Source organism: Moschus berezovskii, chromosome 9, assembly GCF_049115385.1.
Source record: "Moschus berezovskii isolate FMDL1 chromosome 9, NW_MosBer_1.0, whole genome shotgun sequence".
In the NCBI taxonomy this organism is placed as follows: Eukaryota; Metazoa; Chordata; class Mammalia; order Artiodactyla; family Moschidae; genus Moschus; species Moschus berezovskii.
This window is the reverse complement of record NC_142468.1, coordinates 80,931,033-80,954,799: the sequence shown is the minus strand read 5'-3', so window position 1 is coordinate 80,954,799 and position 23,767 is coordinate 80,931,033.

The window sequence follows — 23,767 nt, the reverse complement described above, 5'->3', positions numbered from 1 at the left end:
GCTGCTGAGTTAGACTTCTGTCCTCTCCATTTTGAGAGAACAGAAGTTAGCACCAAAAAACCACAGGTTTGTCTACTCAGGGGCATTGGAGCATCAGAGAAAACAGTAGAATTGTAGCCAGACCTGGCTCTCCCACTTCCAGCTGTGAGACTGTGTTTACAACCCAGGACACCCAGTTTCTCATCTGAAATTGAGTGAGATTAAGGGGTAAAAGATAAAGGACAATAACTCATTTTGTTGTTGGGAGGCTTAGAAGTGGTGGGTGGGAAAACATGCAGTAAACTGGATGCATATTGAAGCTGGCTTCATGGTTTCACATCCTCCATTAGAAATTAAAATGCCAAATTTAATAGTTACAGCCTTCTGAAGAGATCTAAATTTAACACCTGGTCTTGCCATTTATGAATCACACAACTTTGGATAAATGACCTTCTCTCTCTGAGCCTCAGTCTCTTTATGTGTAAAATGATGGTAGGTAGGATGGAATGGGAGTGGGTGAGCAAAGCGAGGATAATTGCTGCTCTAAGTTTGTTCTAAGAATTGAATGAAATATGGAGATAAATACAAAGACTAAGCACAAGGCCTCTTCCTTTCAGGCAGAATGGCTTCAGTTTAATAAACCTGGCTCTGTGTGTGTGTGTGTGTGTGTGTGCTCAGTTGTGTCTGACTCTTTGTGACCTCATGGACTGTAGCCCACCAGGCTTCTCTGTATGTGGGATTTTCTAGGCAAAAATACTGGAGTGGGTTGCCATTTCCTACTCCAGGGGATCTTCGCGACCTAGAGATTGAACTCACATCTCTTGTGCCTCCTGCTGGCAGGCAGATTCTTTACTACTAACCCACCTAGGAAGCCAATACCTGGTTGAGGGACTGCCTTATTTATACTTTACCAACCTAAGAAGGCTACTCACTCTGTCAGCTTGTTTTAAACTTCAAGAATTTGGTTAATTCTCATCAAATAATGAGAACTTATTTTGGAAAACTTGAAATAAAGACAAATCATCCATTATAATTCAACTGCTTATTCAGTTAATGTGTCTCAGTGTCTTCCACAAATCCCGCTCTTAAGCACCACAGTGCTACGCGTGACGGAGAGGCCAGACAGGTCTCTGCTCTCTGGAGCTGACCCTCAAGCTGAGAAACAACCAACAATAAATAAACAAGAGAATATGACGTAGTGATGTGCTGTGATGAAAACAAAGTAGAGAAATGTCACACCTCTCGCAGCTGCCAGAGACCCAGCCACTCTAGATGAAGGAGTCAGGAAAGACCTTCTTGGAAGGGGTGATATTTGAACTGAGGCCTGAATGAAGAGAGGGAAAGTGTGTGAGAAATCTGGGAAAAGAGGGCTTCAGGCAGAGAATGCAGCAAACGCCAGTGTTCTCAAAGGGAAAGAGCGTGACGTGTATGGAAACAGAAAAAGGCCCACGGACCTGGAGTGTTTTCAGCATATGGATGATCATGTAGGAAGAAGCTGGAATAGAGGTAGGGACTAGATCAGAGCAAGCCTTGCAGGCTTTAGAAAGAGGCTTGGGTTTGATTCAGAGGCAAACAATGGCTACTGGAATGTTCACACATCTGTAATATCCCACCAAGGAGGCAAAACCACAGGAGGCAAGAGTGGAAGAAGGAAACCCCGCAGAAAAACTACTGCAATAGTCCAGGCAGGGGGTAGATGTGGCCTGGTTGGTAGTGGAACTGGAGGAGAAGGAGAGACATAGGCAGGCTGGAATGTGTCTGGGAGGAAGAGTCATCAGAGTTGTTGATGGACTGGCTGTGGGGGTTCAGGGAAGAGCGAGAATCAGCCTTGACATCCAGTTCTAAGCTAAGCCACTTGCTTGGTGGGGAGGCCAGAAACAGGCATATTTGTAAGGAGTGGGAGGACAGAGGGGAACTGGGAGAAGGAATCAGGAGGTTTAATCTGACAATGCTACTTTTGGAATGCCAATTAGACACCCAAGTGGACATTCCAGAGATGCAGTGGGTGTCTGAGTATCAAGTTCGAGGATGCATAGAGGCCAGAGATATGAAATTGGGAGTCATTGTCATGTGACTGACCCTGAAGGAAAGAGTGCGTGTGTGGAAAAGACAGCCCCCCAGAGGGCCTTGTGGCCTTCCAGCTTTGAGAGGTGGAGAAGGAGAGAAGGAAGGAGCAGAAAAGAGACTGAAAATGAGTCACCCTGAACGAGGAGGGACTCCCAGGAGAGTGTGCAGTCACAGAAGCCAGGAAAGAAAGAAGAAGGGAGGAAATGGGTCAGATGCTTCAAAGAAACTAAGGCAAACACCAGGAACCGACCATTGCCTTGGGCAACATGGAAGGGCCACCAGTGGCCTGGGCAGCCTTACGCTCCCTGCTCCATCGAAAGTGAGCATTTGAGGTCACAAGACAGCTCATAAATACAGGCTGTGAATGCTGTCCCAGAGCGCCCAGCCCTTTTCCTGCAAGCCACTGGGGAGAGAAGTGACCTCAGGAAAGCCTCGTGGGCTCTCACACGTACATGGACTGTCATCCTCACGGAGTCCTTCTGTCATTCCTCCCACATAAGCCCCACTCGATGGGACTTTTTGGCATTTTCTAAGCTGTGGGGCAGAAGCAGGCTCACTCAGAAAAAGTGATTATTTATTTCTAGCTGAAGTTCTATTTTCGTACGAAATTCTAAGATTTTCTTGAATATTGTCCATTTACTGAAAAAAGGCAACGTACAATGAGTATTTCCCTAAAGATCCAGAACTCAGGCATCTTGTTTCTATTTGTGATCTGCCAACAACATCATACAATTTTTCAAAGCTTGGAAGTTAACTACCACTTGGAGTCTGATTCTAAGAAGTTATTAACTTGGGAAAACATTAGAATCGAACTTCTTAGAAACAATTTATAAATGCTGATACAGAATCTTGATTTTGTAATCATAACAAAGAGTGTGTTTCTGTGAATCATGAAACTGTGAAACCTGGAGCCCATGAAAGTTAGTTGCATTAAATAAAATTGCTAATATCATATATTGGACCATAAATACATTCTTTCTGAGAAAAAATTAAGTACCTAAAACTTAGGAAAAGAGGATTTTTCTGTAGCCATGGTAAAAAGTGGCCATATGAGCGATTTAAAATCTGTTCAAATAATCAATGACAACTTGTTTCAGTGAAGCTGCTTTTGCAAACAGTCAACCTCTTGCTTCTGAAATTCAGTCAGATTGGGACAAATTCATGCCAGAAAATGATGTCTTTGAGTGAAACATATCAACAATTATCAACTTCAAGTAACTATACTTCTATAAACAATATCAACTGATACGAGTTTTCTAAAAGTCAACCAATCCCATTTTCCCCTTTTTTATTTTGTTTTTTATTTTTTAGCTTTTTGAGAAATGTCCAAAGTTTTCCACAGTTATTGCACCAGTTTACATTTCCATCAACAATGTACAAGGGTTCCCTCTTCTCCACATTCTCCCCAGTATTTGTTATTTGTGTTCTTGTTAATGATAGCCATTCTTTCTGGCTTACTTCACTCTGTATAATAGGCTCCAGTTTCATCCACCTCATTAGAACTGATATGGAATTTAGAAAGATGATAATGATAACCCTGTATACGAGACAGCAAAAGAGACACAGATGTATAGAACAGTCTTTTGGACTCTGTGGGAGAGGGCAAGGGTGGGATGATTTGGGAGAATGGCATTGAAACATGTATATTATCAAATGTGAAACATCACCAGACCAGGTTCAATGCATGATACAGGATGCTCGGGGCTGGTGCACTGGGATGACCCAGAGGGATGATATGGGGAGGAAAGTGGGAGGGGGGTTCAGGATGGGGAACACATGTACACCCGGGGCGGATTCATGTCAATGTATGGCAAAACCAATACAATATTGTACAGTAATTAGCCTCCAATTAAAATAAATAAATTTTAAAAAATGATAGCCATTCTGACAGGTGTGAAGTGATATGTCATTATGGTCTATACTCCAAAAAACCAGAAACACTAATTCAAAAAGGTATATGCACCCAAATGTTCATAGCAGCACTATTTATAATGGCCAAGACATGGAACCAACCTAAGTGTCCATCAGCATATGAACAGATAAAGAAGGTGTGGTATGCATGTATATATATATATATAATATTAGTGTGTCACATTATCATGCACATATATATACATAAAATGTATATAAGGTATATATGTATATATATTCATAATGTATATATGTAACGGAATGCATATATATAATATATAATGGAATACTACTCAACCATAAAACAGAGTGTAATTTTGCCATTTGCAGCAACATGGACAGACTTGGAGGGTGTTATGCTAAGTGAAATAAGTCAGACAGAGACAGATAAATACTGTATGATACGATTTGTATGGAGAATATAAAAAAAACACAGTAAAGCAGTGAAAAGAACAAAACAGAAGCAGACTCACATTTACAAAAACAAACCAGTGGTTACCACTTGGGAGAAGGAATGGGGAGGGGCAAGACAGAGGTAAGGGATTAAGAGGCACAAACTATCATGTATAAAATATGCAAAACTAAAACTACCATCTTCAAAATATTATGTATAGAATAAAACAGGTACAAACTATTATGTATAAGAGGCAAAACTTATGTATAAGCTACAATGAAAAAAGAAAATTACAGCATCATTTATTATTAGAGAAATGCAAGTCAAAACTACAGTGAGGTATCACCTCAAACTAGTGAGAATGGGCATAGTCAAAAAGTCTACCAACAGTACTTCTGGAGAGGGTGTGGAGAAAAGGGAGCACCCCAGCACTGCTGGTGGGAATGAAAGTTGCTACAGTCACTATGGAGAACAGTGTGGAGGTTCCTTAAAAACTAAAAATAGAACTAGCGTATGACCCAGCAATTCTCCTCCTAGGCTCATACCCAGAGAAAACCACACTTCAAAAAGATACATGCTGCCCATTGTTCGTTGCAGCACTATTCACAACAGCCAGGACACAGAAGCAACATAAACATGCGTGAACAGAGGAATAGATAAAGAAGAGGCACATATATGCAATGGAATATTACTCAGCCAGAAAAAGAACAAAATAACGCCATTTGCAGTAACATGGATGGACCTAGAGATTGTCATACTGAGTGAAGTCAGACACAGAAAGACAAACATCATTTGCTGTCACTTACATGTGGAATCTAAAAAAGCAGGTGCAAGTGAACTTATTTACAAAATAGAAGTAGAGTCACGGATGTAGCAAACACACTTACAGTCATCAGGGGATAAGGCAGGGGAGGGATATATTGGGAGATGGGGACTGATATACATACACTACTATGGATCTTCCCTGGTGGCTCAGACAGTAAAGAATCTGCCTGCAATGCCGGAGACCCAGGTTTGGTCCTTGGGTCGGGAAGATCCCCTGGAGAAGGGAATGGCTACCCACTCCAGTATTCTTGCCTGGAGAATCCCATGGACAGAGGAGCCTGGAAGGCTACAGTTCTTGGGGTCGCAAAGAGTCAGGCAAGACTGAACAACTAACATACACAGGATATACAAAGTAAATAACTAATAAGAACCTGCTGTTTAGCACAGGAAAATGTACTCAATACTCTGTAATGGCCAATATGGGGAAAGAATCTAAAAAGACAGGGGTATGTATAGGTATAGCCCATTCACTCTGCTGCACATCTGAAACTGATGCAACAATGTAAATCAACTAGAATCCAATACACTTTTTAAAGGCTCTCAAAAGGTTATAAGGATATAATGCACAACACACAGTCAATAACTATAAATGCAATATAACCTGTAAAAGTATGAATATTGGACACCTGTAACTTACATAATATTGCGCACCAACTTAGTGAAAAAGTGAAAGTGCTAAAGTGACTCAGTCGTGGATTGAACCCAGGTCATCTGCACTGCAGGCAGATTCATTACCGTCTGAGCCACCAGGAAACTATATTTCTATTTTTTAAAAGTCAGCCAGTCTCTTCAATACATATTTCCCCAAATCCTTGTACAAAATCAGTAGTCTGCTCTGCTCAGATAACTGCCTGACCAGTATGGCTGTCCTTACTCCAGTAAGCAGTAAATTCAGCTTTGACTTTTCATGTCAGGTACTGAGTGATAGTATCACCAGCATATGATCCTCCTGTGTTTAAATGTTGCTGTTGTTCAGTCACTCAGTCGTGTCTGACTCTTTGCAACCCCAGGGACTGCAGCAAGTCAGGCCTCCCTGTCCTTCACCATTGCCTGGAGCTGGCTCACACTCATGTCCATTGTGTTGGTGATGCCATCCAACCATCTCATCCTCTGTTGTCCCCTTCTCCTCTGGCCTGCAATGCTTCCCAGCATCAGGTTCTTTTCCAATGAGTCAGTTCTTTGCATCAGGTGGCCAAAATATTGTAGCTTCAGCTTCAGCATCAGTCCTTCCAATGAATATGCAGGACTGATTTTCTTTAGGATTGATTGGACTCTGTGCAGTCCGAGGGACTCTAAAAAGTCTTCTCCGACACCACAGTTCAAAGGCATCAATTCTTTGGCACTCAGCCTTTTTTATTGTCCAGCTCTCACATCCATACATGACTACTGGAAAAACCACAGTTTTGACTATATGGACCATTGTGGACAAAGTAGTGTCTCTGCCTTTTAATATGCTGTCTAGGTTTGTCATAGCTTTTCTTCCAAGGAGCAAGCATCTTTTAATTTCATGGCTGCAGTCACCAACCATAGTGATTTTGGAGCCCAAGAAGATAAAGTCTGTCACTGTTTCCATTGTTTCCCCCACCTATTTGCCCTGGTGATGGGACCGGATGCCATGATCTTCGTTTTTTGAATGTTGAGTTTTAAATGTTGGGAAGATCAATTAATCCAGTTATTCATCAAACCTTTCTTTATTGTCTTTTTAGGTGCTTGAACTGTGCTTGGTGCTGGAGACTCAAAGGAAAACAGTATTAAATTCCTTTCCTAGAGGAACTCTCATACCAGGAAACACATGGAATTCAGTATAATAACCACAGTACCAGAAGATCAACCAAGGGTTACAGTAGCCAAGAGGAAGAACTAAGAAACTCTGTTTCAGAGAGGAAGACCAGGGAAGCAATCCAAAGATGACATTCAGATTGAGGTTTCAATACATATGAGTTTTCCAGATAAAGGTCAGGGAGAAAGTGTTCCAGGTGAAGGGAACATCATGGGCAAAATCCCAGAGCCAGGAGACCCCAGACTGAGATGGGGAGAAGTACTGAGCATGTGAACATTCTTGGGAAAGAGATGAGCAGGGAGGGGCCAGGTCTGTAAAGGTCCCTCATGCTGTATCTGGGATCTCGGTTTAACCTCATTCACCTCAGTCTTCTCACTGATAAAATGGAATTATAGTGTTAACTACCTCTCATGAGTGGGGTGAAGATTAAATAAAATAAGGTGTATGAATATAAGCGTTTGGGACACCTTATACATCCAGGCAAAAATATATATGATTTTTATTAAACTTTGTCCTGAAGACTTCAGGGCACAAGGTAACGAATTGATGCTAAGATTACATTTGTGTTTTAAGAGCTCTCAGAGTCATTGTAGGGAAGCTAAAAAGAATTGTGAACAATTTTCTTTTGAAATATTCAGGAAAAAATAACAACAATAAGGGCAGCTAAATAGTTGCTGAGCCTTAACTGAGTACCAGGCATGTCTTCTTCTGGTAACACGCATGATGTGCTTTGACTGGTTAATTCCAACAGCCCTACAGGGTCAGTGCTACTATCATTGCCATTCGAGGGACAGATTCTTCACAAGTGCAGCCATCCAAGGGAGCTGCAAACCGATGTGATAACCTGCGTTTGGAGATAGCCTGTGTTTTCCTAGCTTGTGCTAGAAAATGCACTGGCTTCACTTTGCACACTATTGAGTTCAGCTGACATTTCCTCCACAGCAAGACTTTCTCGGTGAAGGAATATTATTGTGATTGACATGCTGGTACAAACTCCTTATCTAGCCACAGGGGCAACCCTGTGAGTGCTGCTGCTGCTGCTAAGTCACTTCAGTCATGTCCGACTCTGTGTGACCCCACAGATGGAAGCCCACCAGGCTCCCCCGTCCCTGGGATTCTCCAGGCAAGAACACTGGAGTGGGTTGCCATTTCCTTCCCCAATGTGTGAAAGTGAAAAGTGAAAGTGAAGTCACTCAGTCGTGTCTGACCCTTAGCGACCCCACGGACTGCAGCCTACCAGGCTCCTCCATCCATGGGATTTTCTAGGCAAGAGTACTGGAGTGGCTTGCCATTGCCTTAGCAGTGGATGAAAGAGACCAGGGCCAGTGGAACACTCATTCACTCCTGTGTTCCAGAACACACGCTACTGAGCATCATGTCGCATGCCAGTGGGTGCCATTCCTGCCCTTACAGAGATCCTAGCAATGACAGCCAAGGCATGCAAAGTACCAGCTATCTGCCAGGTACTGTTCTAAGCACTCTGTTTCCAAAGACTCACTTAATACTCCTGACAAATGTATGAGGAAGGTAATATTATTACATCCATTTCACAGAGACAAAACTGAAGCAAAGTTGTCTTGCCAAAGTCACACGGTAAATAGCAAAGCTGGGATTTGAACCCAGGGAGTGTAGCTCCAGTAACTGTACTCTGAACAACAGCTGCACCAGGGTAGCAGTTCCTAAGCTATGGTCTGAAATCCATGGCCTCCTATCCCACCCACTGTAGCTTGTGCTAGGAAGTGGACCAGATCAACTGTGCACATTGTTCAGGGTGGTGGACATCTTCTCTACAGCAAGACTTTCTCAACAAAAGCAGTATTATTGTGATTGGCATTCTGGTGCAAATTCCTGGTCCGATCAAAGGTCAGCGCTAAGCAGCACTGGGTGAAGGGCTACACAAATCACCATGCTGATAAATTTGTAACTGTTATTAAGATCAGTCTTAGAAGAGAAAAAGGCAGGGAACTGGAAAGAGTGCAACAGGGTAGCCCTTTCCTCCTTGGAGCAGGACAGGAGGGTCATGAAAGCATCCCAGAGACCCGTGGGATGAGGAAGACTTCTGTAGGTTGAAGTGTAGGGATGGAGGGGTGATGGGGAAGGATGGTGCAGGCAGAGGGGAGGGCACTTTTGAGGCTGTTATGGAGAAGACACTGGCAGGTTTGAGGACCACAGAAAAAATTCTGTGAATTCCTAGATTTGTTCTACTTTTAATGGGCGGCAGGTGTTAATAGGAGCAGAACTGGGTTTTAAGTTCCTCCCTTGCTAGTGCTGCAACATGTTTTTTCACCTCACTTTGGAATAGGATGTCTCTTGTCGTGAGGCCTTGGCAGAATATGTCCATTTCTAAAGAAAGATACCTAAAATACCATGAGAATTTTCTGGGACAGGAGAGTGGAGTCAGGGATGTCTTTCTAGAGAAGGGGATGTTGGAGATAGCTCTTGAAGGATAAATATGAACTTACCAAGTGGAGAATGAGAGAGACCATTCCTGATGGCAGGAAACATATGCACAAAGGCAGAGAGGTGTGAGGAGAGCTCGGCATTTAGCCAGATTGTAGTAGAATAAAGAGGAACTGAGGCCAACCCAAGTTAACTCAAAGCTAGACTGATGACTTTAGCTACATATCTCAGTGTGAGCTCCCCAACTGGGCCACCTGTTCCTGAAGCCAGCGGCTGTACAGCTTTAGAAAACACAACAGTCCCCCAAAAGCTTTTTAGAAATGCAGACCCTCAGGCCTCCCAGGGGAAATGGACTCAGGAGGTCCGGGATGGGACCCAGGATCCTGGGGCAGGTGATCTGTGGGCCTCATGCCCCACGCAGCACACAGGGCCTGGCATACAGCTGGTGCTCAGTAAAGGTAAGGTTTCAGGTAATGAACATGTTAGTCACTCAGTCATGTCCAACTCTTTGTGACCCCATGGACTGTGTAGTCCCCCAGGCACCTCTGTCCATGAAATTCTTCAGGCAAGAATACTGGAGTGGGTTGTCATTCCCTTCTCCAGGGGATCTTCCTGACCCAGGGTTCAAACCCGGATCTCCTGCATTGCAGACAGATTCTTTACCATCTGAGCCACCAGAGAAGCCTGAGTAATAAATGAAGGAGTCCAATTAATCCATTTCTATGCAGCTTGCCTCACAAGAATGCTCTCAGAAGTAACACAAGGCTGCCTAAAACATCTCTACCCATTTCACAACACAGGTGGATTTCATACAATCCACCTCACAGAGGATTCTGCATACAAGTAAAGGGCTCAGAGACATCCGCCCAACCTGGGAACATTAGTCAGATCTGATGAGAGTGGTGCAGGAAGAAAGCCTCCCCAAGGACAAATCCTATGGTAATTTTAAGTTTCTCTGCATCGTCATTGTGGCAGTCAGAAGGAGCTGGGAAAAACGGAAAGAAAACCACTTGGGATTCTTTGCAAAAAGCAATATGGTACCCGATTTGACACCAAGTTAGGAAAAGAGCACAGGGCTTTGGGGTCAAATATCCCTTTATTTGAGTCCTGGCAAGTCTTACATCTCTGACCTCAGTCTCTTCAATTGTGGAATGGAAAGCACATTCCTGGGAGGATGGCTGAGAATTCGTTAAGAGGCATTGGTTACAATTGCTCAGACACCTGCCACCAGCAGAGGAAGTGATGGGGGGTCAGCCACCATCACCTCACTTGGGCAGAGATGCGAAGGCAGTCAGGGGAGTCGGGAGAAGGGAAGGCTTGAGACTATCTCTGATTGGAAGCTGTTGGCATAGGGAGGCTGAAGGCGGGCTAACTAGACTGAGGTCCCTGAGATGATGGTTTGGGAAGCATATTTGGTGTTCTCTGGTTGGTTCTGAGTTGGAAGCAGGCTCTAAAAATAGGGAAATTCAGAGTCGTTGATCAAGTCCTGACCGTTCTGGGAAGATTGCTAGAGGCACTTTGGTTTGGCTTCTTGGATGCTGCAGAGGCTGGGGGTGTGAACTCTACAGCTCTGGTCTGGTTCATCTGCATATTGAAGATCACTGAGCATTTATGGCACAGACATTGACTGAGGGCATCGGCCATGCTCCAGGCACTGAGCACTCAGGTGTGAGCAGGACAGGTCAGACCTCCTGCCCTCCCGGGGTTGCTCACAGGGTCCCCTGCGTTGGGCTGAGTAGGTCACTTCCCTAGCCCTGGGGATCCACCACCTCTGTCCAAGCACCACCTCCTCTTTCACAGCTGCTGTGCCCGCCATGGCGGGGGTTTGATTTATTCAAACTTCCTGCTTCTTGAGATTCTGAGTATCCTTCCAGTGGTCACAGGCCCCATGTTAGTCCCATGGCCGGGCCTCAACCAAGAGCAGGCTCTCTTCCCCCACGGAGCATCAGTCCTCATCAGTCCTTAATATCGGGGATGGACGAATGCCCACCAGCGAGCCCGCCACACAGTGCAGACCCTGCCCATTCCGTTGTCCCAGCTATCATCTGTCTCGGCCCCCGCTGCTGCCAGTGCCCGAACAAGGACCATGGCCACAACCAGGAGAGGCCTGTCTGTTCCCGGGGGCCCATGGGGGCCCTGGCACCCACGCCTGTGCTGCGTCAGTGCCCAGGGGGGAGAGTCGGTAGGCTCAGTGCCACTGTTAGCAAGCACACGCTCCCTCCTCCCAGGAAGCCGAATGCTCCGCCTGCCGCTCTGCTCAGCCAAGCTTTCACGCGCTCCCCCCCTTTCCTGCTCTTCTTTTCTCTCTGCCCTCCTTCCTGCAGTTTCTTTCAGTAATAGTAGCAGAGACAGGAGCTACTCTGCCTCAAGAAACTCTCCTGTGGTGCTGTCAGCTGGGCCCTAGGAATCCTAGATTGAGGTCCATTTTCTGTCAAGCCCATGAGACTTGTCCTTTTAGTACTGAGATGGTAAGTAACAAAGCAGAATATTTTTTTAAAAAAAATCAAATGTATTTGGCTTCCTGTGAACATAAAAAGAACAGTGAGGTTTTGCCAATATTTTTATTTTGTTGTTGTTCAGTCGCTACATCTTGTTTGACTCTTTGAGACCCCATGGACTGTAGCACGCCAGGCTTCCCTGTCCTTCACTATCTCCCAAAGTTTAATAAAACTCATGTGCATTGAGTCAGTGATTCCATCCAACCATCTTATCCTCTGTCGCCCCCTTCACCTGCCCTCAAACTTTCCCAGTATCAGGGACTTTTCCAATGGGTCAACTCTTCAAATCAGGTCGCCAAAGTATAGCACTTCAGCTTCAGCATCACTGCTTTCAATGAATATTCAGGGTTGATTTCCTTTAGAATTGACTGGTTTGGTTTTCTTGCTGTCCAAGACTCTCAAGAGTCTTCTCCAGCACCACAGTTCAAAAGCATCAATTCTTTGGTGCTCAGCCTTTATTTGGTCTAACTCTCACATCCCTACATGACCACTGGAAAAACCAGCTTTGACTAGATGGACCTTTGTTGGCAAAGTGATGTCTCTGCTTTTAAATATGCTGCCTAGGTTTGCCATAGCTTTTCTTCCAAGGGTCTTAATGGCTGCAGTAACTGTCTGCAGTGATTTTGGAGCCCAAGAAAATAAAATCTGCTACTGTTTCCCCTTTTTCCCACTTGCCATTTTTATTTTAATAAATTTAGATTTAGGGAGCAGCTGCCTTTACAGACTCACTTATTCAACTTGACAAAATGGTACCACATAGAAACCATCAGAAGGAAACTTGTCTGCTCTGTTTGTTCACGACTCAACCAACATTTCCTGGGCTCCTCCTCTGTGCTCATCTGCAAGCTAAGGTCAAAGACAGACTGGAAACCAGCTCCATCACTCAAGGCACCAGGCCTGACTGCAGCCTGGTGTGTTGGTGATTCGGGACTGTCAATCGGCATGCTCCTGCCACACCGGGACTGGGCTGGACGAGGCGCAGCGGCACTGACCCAAGAATTCCACATGGACAAGAGGACCTCCCCCAGCTCCATCCTGCCCCGCTCCGGGAAGTTCCATAAAGACAGGGCCAGGGAACGGTTCACCTTTTAGCAGTGGGATCGCAGGAAATTTTGAATTAAAACAGGAAGAGAAACAAATCAATCCAGTGCTACAGGGCCCAAACTCTGCCAGAGTGACCTCTCACCGGAGGCATCAAGGTGGCTGCCGTTGAGTGCCCCGGTGTCAGCGTCAACCTCCACGTGTTTGTCTTAGCTGGGGCTGCTGGGTACCACAGACTGGGTGACCTAAGCATCAGAAATGTATTCCTCACAGTTCTGAAGTTTGAGAAATTCAAGATCCAGGAGCCAGCCATCTCATTTCTAGGTGAGAGCTCCCCACTTGGCTTGTAGACATGCACCTTCTTGCTGCGTTCTCCCATGGCAGAGAGACAGAGAACACAGGTCTCATGAGAGCACTAATCCCATTCCTGAGGATGTCACTCACTGATCTAATCGTCTCCCCTCCTCCAAACATCACTCTAGGGATTAGAGCTTCAATGTATGACTTCTGGGGGATGCAAGCCTGCAGTGCACTAGAGATCCCTGTCCTGTAGGCTGTCCCCTCCACGACCCACAGGAGATATCCTTGTATGACTTCTGATCAGAGATGCCATCTCCAACCACATCACAGGAGTTCCTCCTCTCCTCAACAGCACCTCATTGGGAAAAATGAACATTATTGCTTTTTCCCCCTGGTTTCTGATATGCCGACCAGCCTGGTCAGCCATCCCAGAACACCGACCCCAGGCCCACGGCAGGCTTCACATCAAAACGCTGTCTCTAGAACTCACTTTGGGAGTGTGAACCTTAATGGAACACTCACGAAACACCCTCTACCACCACTCTCCAGATGGCTAAGAATTATCTCAAGTTAAACACAGTGGCCTTTCAAGATGTAAACTGTTCATTTTTTTCTAATTTCAAATTCCTCTCAAAAGCCCCAGAAATGGCACCAACAGAATTCAGGAAATGGAGCTTTTAGGAGCACCTAACTCAGAGGACTCACACACCGTTTGTTTGCAGAGGTGACAGACCACTTCTTATAATGTCCTTCAGTTGAATCAGCTAGAGGAGGGAGCATGGATGAAGAGTCCAGGGTAAGACTGACCCGGTGTGGATGTCTGCACTGCTGTATCCTCATGGCTGACTTTGGGAACGCTACTTAACCTTCCTAAACCATAATGTCCTCATCTTTAATAGAGATAACATTATGGCATATACAGTATACTGGGCTTCCCTGGTGGCTCAGATGCATCCAGTATATTACAGTATATATTACCCAGAGTTGATGCAATATCCAGGTTAAAGTGAAATAAAGTGTGTAAAACGCTTGTATTAAATGCTCAGTTGTGTCCGACTCTTTGCTGCCCCATGGACTATAACCTGCCAGGCTCCTCTGTCCATGGAATTCTCCAGGCAAGAATATTGGAGTGGGTAGCCATCCCCTTCTTCAGGGGATCTTCCCAACCCAGGAATTGAACCTGGGTCTCTTGCATTGCAGGCAGACTCTTTACCATCTGAGCCATCAGGGGAGCCCATAAAACTTTCAGGACATGTTATATATACATCTTATCACAGTTTTGTTAAAAATTGGGGGGAAGATGGCCCTCTTAGCACAACGCTTGACTTACGGTTATATGTTCCACTAACTATTCAAGCACTGTTATCTGGACGGCGTGTTAAAGAGATGTTCATTTTCATTCCAGTGTTTCTCCTCCAAGAACTGCTTTCTGGGTGTTTACTCTCCAGAAGAGGAGTCCATTAAGGAGGTTATGCATGGGGAAGGGAGAGAGGGCATGCCTCTGAGGGCAGTTTGGGAAGTGAGAAAGGGTCTCTTGAAGACTGAGCAAGTCACGGTGAGCAGTGAAGGATGCTGGCAGCACCCTAGGATGTGTCAGGACCTCGCACGTTCCGACAGCGGCCTCGATTGAAATAACCTGACAGTTGTGAGGTTAAATTTCCCGGCAACCAGGTGGACAGAAGTTCCAAGTTAGACTGCACATGACTTAAAGAAAACTTTAAAATGTGACTGTTTTTATTTGTGATTTTTTGTACTAACATGATGATAATGGTGATGGTGGGACGGATGATATGAAGCTATTGTCCATTTTCCAAAAAAGCCACAAAAAGTGTGAAAGAGCATCAGAAAAAGATTAACTCCATGAGAGAAGGAGGAGGAGGAAAGAACTTAAAATATATATAATAAAAGGAGGGGAGAAAAATAGAATGAATTAAGAGATTGCATCTCTAGGACTTTGTTTGTGCTAATGTCCAGAAAACGGTTTGAGTCAAGGATTGCTTGTTATAAACAAACACAAATCTTGAGCTTCAATTAAAAATGATTCTAAAAAAAATAAAAAAAAAAAAAGAAAAATGATTCATTGTAAGGCAGGCCCGAAGCTGGGTGCAGCCACCCTCTTCATGTGTTTGTGCTTGCCTGTGTGTGTGTATGTGTGTGTCTGGGCCCGAGTGTCTCGCTCTGCTTTTCTCTTCACTCCCATTCTCCAGATTTTTCTGCAAACCTTCTATTTGTACATCAATGTAGAAAATCCCAATGGACTGCCTCTGCATGGCAGCTTTGGCCCCAAGCTGACATGGCCTTGAAGGTCCAACATGTTCTTCTCTCTGACCCAAGTTTTCAACTTCAAATTCCCAAGAAAGACAATCTAATGGGCTCCATTCAGCCAATAGACTGTGTCCTGGGTCAGCTATCCACCTTGGTCCAGTCAGCTGTGGCCAGGCAGAGACAGGTCAAACACTGTGAATCATGGCTGCAGAGGGCCAGTCCAGAGGGGCGGGGTTGTAAGCTGAGCTGGGCAGGCATGCGCCCCAGTGTTTGTCACCTGCCTTTTTCACTTTTCACCCTGTGAGCATCCACACATCTTTCAAGCCTCAGCCTCTGGCTTTGTGAACACCACACCCACTAGGGGAATCAGTTTCTCCCTCCTCAGATGCCTGCTGCTGCTGCTGCTAAGTCACTTCAGTCGTGTCCGACTCTGTGCGACCCCATAGACGGAAGCCCACCAGGCTCCCCCGTCCCTGGGATTCTCCAGGCAAGAACACTGGAGTGGGTTGCCATTTCCTTCTCCAATGTGTGAAAGTGGAAAGTGAAAGTGAAGTCACTCAGTCGTGTCCGACCCTCAGCGACCCCACGGACTGCAGCCTACCAGGCTCCTCCATCCATGGGATTTTCTAGGCAATAGTACTGGAGTGGCTTGCCATTGCCTTCTCCGCCTCAGATGCCTAGGAACAGGCTTTTATCACAATAATTACACATCTCTTCACAGTGTTTGATTTACACAGCTGGTTTTAGCTCGTGTATCTCAAGCACAAGACTCTCATCTCTGGTGTCAGGGCAAATAAATGCTGATTGGCTGGTTGAAGAAATGGCATGACCATCAGTTTTACATTAAAGAATATATTTTGGCCCTCTTTAGAGGGCTCTGGGGGCTATATCATCATGGCCCAGGAAGATGAAGAGGCTTATTTATGCCTCTTAGAGATGGAGGGAGAGTTTAACCCAGGATTTATGACCCCAGAGCTCTTAAGCCATTAATACCAGTCTTAATTTGAGCTTCCCAGGTGGCTCAGTGGTTAAAGAATCCACCTGCAATGCAGGAGACACAGGTTCAATCCCTGGCTTGGGATGATCCCCTGGAGGAGGGCGTGGCAACCCACTGCAGTATTTTTGCCTGGAGAATACCAAGGACGGAGGAGGCTGGTGGGCTACAGTCCGTAGGGTCACTAGGAGTCGGACACAACGGAAGCGACAGAGCACACGTGACGGGTCTTATTCTCTGGTGGAGATGTTGTCACAACCTCTCTGTTGTTTAATCTGTGAGAGATTTATTTTAATAGCACTATTTGCCTTTCAAGGGATTGTGGGAGAAATAATTAGTACTTATCCATTGTCTGGAAATGGCAGGTTATAAAATGTAGCAATCTAACTCAGTTTTCATTTTTAGATCTTTTATAGAACATGAAACTCTACTCTGCAATCATAGTAGAAAGGCTTTTCTTTGTCTGTTTATGTAAAAGCTTATTTTGAGCCTTTGATTTTGCAATCTAAAGAGTCATACTCTCTGAATAGAGGTTTTGGCAGCTCAGTGTCTCCATGCAAAACCACCTCTGACCTAGCCTCAGTCCACGCGGCTGTGGTAGGGGAGGGCAGGAGGCAGTCAGTGCCCTGACACTCAGTGTGGCCACGTGACCCAGGCCTGCCCAAGGTGATCCTGCATCCCACTGGTCTAGATGAGAACACAGTACCAAGCTGGAAGAATTGGCTTGGGAATTTGCTGGAGCTTTCAGGAAAGTGCTGCTCTCCACTGGCTGTGGTTATTAAACCTAGAGCAGCTAGTGGTCACCTCTGTCATCACTTAAAAAGCGCCTGTCTGAGACTTCATGGAGAGCAGAGTCAAGAGATGGGGGCTTCCAGGTACTGATGACAGTGAGAACCCGTGGTTAACACCTGTGCTGCCCCGGGGACTTCCCAGTCATAATCAATTCCCTTTTTTGCTGGAACTCATCTGACCTGGGTTTCTGCCATTTACAACAAAAAATCCTGCATAGCATATTCAGTTCAGTTCAGTCGCTCAGTCGTGTCCGACTCTCCGCGACCCCATGAACCACAGCACGCCAGGCCCCCCCCGTCCACCACCAACTCCCGGAGCTCACCCAAACTCATGTCCACAGAGTCGGTGATGCCATCCAGCCATCACATCCACTGATCTCCAGTAGCATACTGGGCACCTACCGACCTGGGGAATTCCTCATTCAGTATCCTATCATTTTGCCCTTTGATACTGTTCATGGGGTTCTCAAGGCAAGTATACTGAAGTGGTTTGCCATTCCCTTCTCCAGTGTACTAATTATAATAATTGAAAATAACATATTAAGCCAAACTCTTGATCTATTTGCTAAGCTTAAGTTATACGGACTATATGAGCTAGGCAACAGTCCCCATGTTCAAAGAATGTATATTCCAATCAGGAAGACTAAACATAAACATATTTTTGAAAGATCCTTTCTTTGTTTCATTCCTTCATGTAAGAAACATTTGCTCAATGCCTGGTCTGGGCCTTGCTCGGTGCTGTAAGCTAGTGATATACAGATGAATGGGCTTCCCAGGTCACTCAGTGGGTAAAGAATCCACCTGCAATGCTGGAGATACAGGAGAAGTGGGCTCGATCCCTGGCTCAGAAAGAGCCCCTGGAGGAGGGCATGGCAACCCACTCCAGTGTTTTTGCCTGGAGAATCCCATGGACAGAGGAGCCTGGCGGGCTGCAGTCCACAGGGTCACAAAGAGTCAGACACAGCTGAAGCGAATGAGCGTGCACACATGCTGCTGCTGCTGCTGAGTCACTTCAGTCGTGTCCAACTCTGTGTGACCCCATAGACGGAAGACCACCAGGCTCCGCCGTCCCTGGGATTCTCCAGGCAAGAACACTGGAGTGGGTTGCCATTTCCTTCTCCAATGTGTGAAAGTGAAAAGTGAAAGTGAAGTCGCTCAGTCGTGTCCGACCCTTAGCGACCCCACGGACTGCAGCCTACCAGGCTCCTCCATCCATGGGATTTTCTAGGCAAGAGTACTGGAGTGGCTTGCCATTGCCTTCTCCGGTGCACACACGCAGATGGACACAAAGGCAAGCCAGATTGGAGCTCTCTATTCTGGACTTTGGAGTCACGGCACTTATCACGATTTCAAATCGTTTATGTAATTATCACACTAATGACTAACTCTCCCATCAGCTTGGGGTTTCATATGGAATGGGGCCTAGTCTGCCTTTTATTCACCACTATGTCCCATGCCTGGTACAGTGGTCACCCTCCAGGAGCTCACAGTCTGATGGCATAGCTAAACGGACAGCTGTAACCCAGGGGGATACTCTCTCACCGGGGGAATGAGAGGTACAAGGGTTGTAGATCCCAGACAGGAAGTCCAGCCACTTGTCTAGAGGAGGAATGTGGAACCCGGAAGTTTTTCTCAGAGGAAACAGCTCTTTGGATGTGGAGGAATAAGATCTTAAAGGAGGAATTGGACTTTTTTTATTTTGGGGCTCTTAAATTGAGAAGGGTATTGTGGTGACACACTCAGCAGTCACTCCCACCATCCCCACTGCCTGGTGGCCATAAGTGGGCTTCTTCTAGACCCAAAAGTGAGTTGGTCTTCTTGGCATAGAACGTGGCCATTCTCCCTTGGACATAGTCCATGAGGGTGTGGGCAGCCTCTAAGATGACCTTCTGTGATTTCCCACGTCCTGGGAACACCAGCGTGTTTGGGTTGGGCTTTCTGTCACTTGCATCTAAAATATTCAAGATGAATGTAAATATGATAAGCATCCTTGTAGCCAAGCATCCCAAATGTTCAAGGTCCCTTATTCCAGATAAAGGACAAAGGAAAAACAACACCTTATGAAGTCTTGCTCTGTGTCCCTCTTTTGACTACCAATCTGGGAAATGAACCCCAAACCTACTTTGAGATAGAGTTTGGGAAAGGATCTGAACTTATTCTATTGAGGATCTGAAACTTATTCTATTGAAACTTCATTGAAGTTTTAACTTATTTTCCTTATGGATAGCATGTAAGTCCTTAATGTCAGGTCATCTAGATATCAACAGAGGCTTCTCAGCCCTTGAGATCTGAGAACATTCCCAAGTCTCACCAAGATTTCTACAATTTTAAGCATCTTCTTCCACATTTCTACACCTTTATATGAACATCTACTGTTCTGTGAGTGTGAAATGCCTCTCCCTCTTTGTTGTCAAAACCCCATTTACCCCTCAAGATCCATTTCACATGTTGTCTTCTCAGTGAAGTCTTCCTTGATTGTGAAAACATGTTGTTTTTCCTCTGTTCCCAAGAGATTCTGAACATCCTCATTTTGTACTTACTATATATTGTACATTTCTGTGTATGTCTCTGTCTCTCCCACAAGACTGTGAGCCCCTGAGAATCCACGAATCTGCCCCTCCTTATATCCCCATTGTCAAGTCCTGGGATAAAGTAGCCACACAATGAATATTGTTAAATTATCATGGAAAAGCAGAGGAGCAGAGAAGCTCTCCCACTGGGGCTTTTTTTGTTCACAAGGCAAGACTTCTACGGTCATTAAAGTAGGCTATTTATCTCTCAGACCCATGTTACCTCCTGGTGGTCATGACTCAGAGGCATTTTTAAGAAAAGTAGATAGCGTTTGCCTCATCATCAGGGCTCCAGGAAAACCAGGCAGGACAAATGAATAACAAAGATGTATATGTCTTAATAAACACACTCCTTTCTCAGGATGCAGAATCAGAACTGAGCTGCATGTCTTTCTCTGGACGTCTTGAGTAAGTGGATTTTACTGCTGTTTAATTCTGAGATGAATGTCTTGCATTCCAAAAGCATGTTGCAAGAAGCTCCACAACGAAATGAGTAAAATTAAATGGCAAATCATTATATCCTCTCCTGTATTTTGCTAGATATTCGAAACACGGTCAGTAGAAATCTAACTGGATTTAGAGAACTCTCTGTTCCATCATCACCTGCATCATTTATTCACCCAGCCATTCATTCTTCCTAATCAGTGTCTGATATGTGACGTTCAAGACACGCTTTAGTCTTTGAAATAAAATCTTCTCCCATTGCTGAATGTCTTGAAACACCTCTAAGTGAGCAATTTTTCAAACAGCATTAGCAGAGAACAGTTCACATTCGAAAGTTTATTTTGATAAAGTAGTCTCTATCACTACTCTTGCAGCCCATTTCTTTCCACCCAAAGCCATTAAAATGCCCAAATCTTCATTTCAGGTGTTAGAGTCAAGAGTTGTAAAGTCTGGTGAGGCAATACTGAGAATTTACTAGGTTACAACCCATTTTACTAGCTTACTTTTCTGATTTTCATTCACTGTTCCCCTAATACCTCTATCACCAAATTCTGTCATAGGTCTCCCTGCTATTCCCACACTGCTTGAAAACCATAACTAATTAGGTCCCATTCTTCTTCTCCTCCTTATCCTTCTTTCAGAAGCCAAAGGGAACAACACATAAAGAAGCCAGAAACAGAGACTGAGAAGTCTGACCAGTCTAGTTACAGCCACGGTTATAACTTTCGTTACTGCTGCTGAGTATTGCTATCGACCACTGTCCTGTGCAGTCTGCTGCTCAGGATGTGATCCGTAGGCCAGCAGCATCAGCATTCCTGGAAGGGATGTCAGAAATGCAGAATCTCAGCCCCATCTCAGACCTGCTGAAAGTGCACTCCAAGAAGATCTGCAAGTGCTTCATGGGCACATTCCAAGAAGCAACATGTGTCTGCTACTGCATTAAGTCCTTGTTGGCCCAGAGCAGCAGCATTGCAGTGGTGTCCGCGTGGATGACCTCCACGATTACAGTTCCCTCAGCTCCTGTTCACAGGTCCAGCCCTCATTTCCACTGGGCAGTTAAGGCTGGTTCAGTTCAGTCCCTCAGGCGTGTCCGACTCTTTGCGACCCCATGAATCATAGCACACCAGGCCTCCCTGTCCATCACCAACTCCCAGAGTTCACTCAAACCCATGTCCATCGAGTCGGTGATGCCATCCAGCCATCTCATCCTCTGTTGTCCCCTTCTCCTCCTGCCCCCAATCCCTCCCAGGATCAGGGTCTTTTCAAATGAGTCAATTCTTCGCATGAGGTGGCCAAAGTATTGGAGTTTCAACCTCAGCATCAGTCCTTCCAATGAACACCCAGGACTCGTCTCCTTTAGGATGGGCTGGTTGGATCTCCTTGCAGTCCAAGGGACTTGCAAGAGTTAGGACTTTACAAATGTAGCCACGAGTTGTGCTAGAAGTCCAGCTCTCAGGCCCTTTGAGTTGAACTAAAGTTACTCACCCACCTAGAAATCCCTTCCAGCCTAATGAGTTGTACCCTAGGCTCCTGATGTGCTTTCCTACTTGTGGCTCTCCAATGACGTGAAGCTACCCAAAGAAAGGGGATTTCAGATTGTTTCTTCCTAGGAGGCTCCTTGACCCCTATGCACATTTTTAATACTCCCTCCCAATGACCAGCCAAACTAATTTTGAAAAAGAAAAACAAAGTTGGAGGATTTGCACTATCTGATTTTACACTTAATGTAATACTACAAGGAACATGGTGGTGTGATTATGGCACAAGGATGGCTACATAGATCAATGAAACAGAAAAGAAAGTCCCCAAATAGACCAATATCTATACAGAAATTGATTTTTGACACAAGTCCAAAACTAATTCAGTGTGTGCAACTTGCAAGAATTTGCAGTTTATTATAAATGGGCTTATAATAAGCCTGTTCTCCAAATATTGTGGGTCTATGTTATGTTCACAGATGGCCTCTTATGGTCACGGAGGTGCCCACAGAGCAGTGGGCAGAACTATGCCCCCGTCTGCAGTGCCATGAGTCCCGCCCCTTCTCCAAAGCATTTTCAGGTGATGTAAAGGGCAGCGCCCTCCCTTGTTTCAATTTTTCTTTTCTTCCCCCCTCATTTGGAAGGCAGGCACTAAAAACTAGGAAATTAAACAGCAACAACATATATGAGGAAATTAGAGAGTCACTAACTATTCCTAGGGAAAAGCAAAGATTCAGAATAAAAACCTAAGAAGACTTTACCTATATATCTCCAGCTGAGCCCCAGCTTGGAGACAGTCTCCAACAGTCAGAAAGCAAAACAAAAACAAAAAGCACCAAACCCTGGGGAAAGGGAAAATCAGATTTCCAGAGTAACCACGTTATTAGATTCAAATGTTCAGTTTTCGACAATAGCAACAACAACAACAAATAAAAGCACAAGGCATACAAAGAAATAGGAAAGCATGACCTATCCAAAGGAAAACACACGAACAGAAACTGTCCCCAAGGAAGACTAGATGGAAATCTACTAGATAAAGACTTTAGAACAACTGTCTTAAAGACGTCCAAAGAACTGTAAGGTATTACAAAGATTAAAAGAAGACAGTGTCTGAACAAAATGAAAATGTCCACAGATTGAAAACCTAAAAATAAACCAAAAAGAAATTCTAGAGCTGAAAAGTACAATATACAAAAGTTTAAAACTTTATCAGAGGCACTCAACGGCAGGACTGAGTTGGCAGAAAATAAAGAATCCGTGAACTCGAAGACAGGATGATTGAAAAGACCGAGTCTAACGAATAGAAGAAAAATACTGAAGAAAAGTAAAGGGAGCCCAAGAGCCTATGGGGTATCATCAACCTGACCAACAAATGTGCTGCAGGAGTCCCAAGCAGAGAAGACAGAAAGAAATAGGAAGAGAAAATACTTGAAGAAGCATGGGCAAAAAAAGTTATCAGATTTGAAGAAATACATGATAATAAACATCCAGGGAGCTCAACAGACTTCATGTAGGATGGTTCAGAGATATCTGCGCTGAGACATAGTATAATCAAATGGTGGAAAGACAAAGAGAGAATCTTAAAAGTAGCAAGAAAAGTGACTTGTCAGGTACAAGCCATCATCAATCAGATTATCAGGAAATTTCTTAGCAGAAACTTTGAAGTATATCAGAAGGCAGTAGCTGATGTATTCAAAGTGCTAAAAAAATTGTCAACCAAGACTCCTAAAGGGAGTTCTGTAGGCTGAAATGAAAGGAGAGTAGCTCAAAACTGTATAAAGAAATAAATATCCCTGTAAAGGGAAATAAAGGGACAATTATGAAGGCAATTAATAGTGTTATTGTAACTTTCTATTGTAACTCCATATTTTGCTTTCTCTGTTATTTAAGAGATGAATACATTAAAAAATTATGAAAATATGTTTTTGGATACACAGTGTACAAAGATGTACATCAAAATTGAAAAAGCCTAAGTAAATGAGCAGAGTTTGTGTATGTTATTGAAGTTAATCTAGTATAAATTAAAAAAA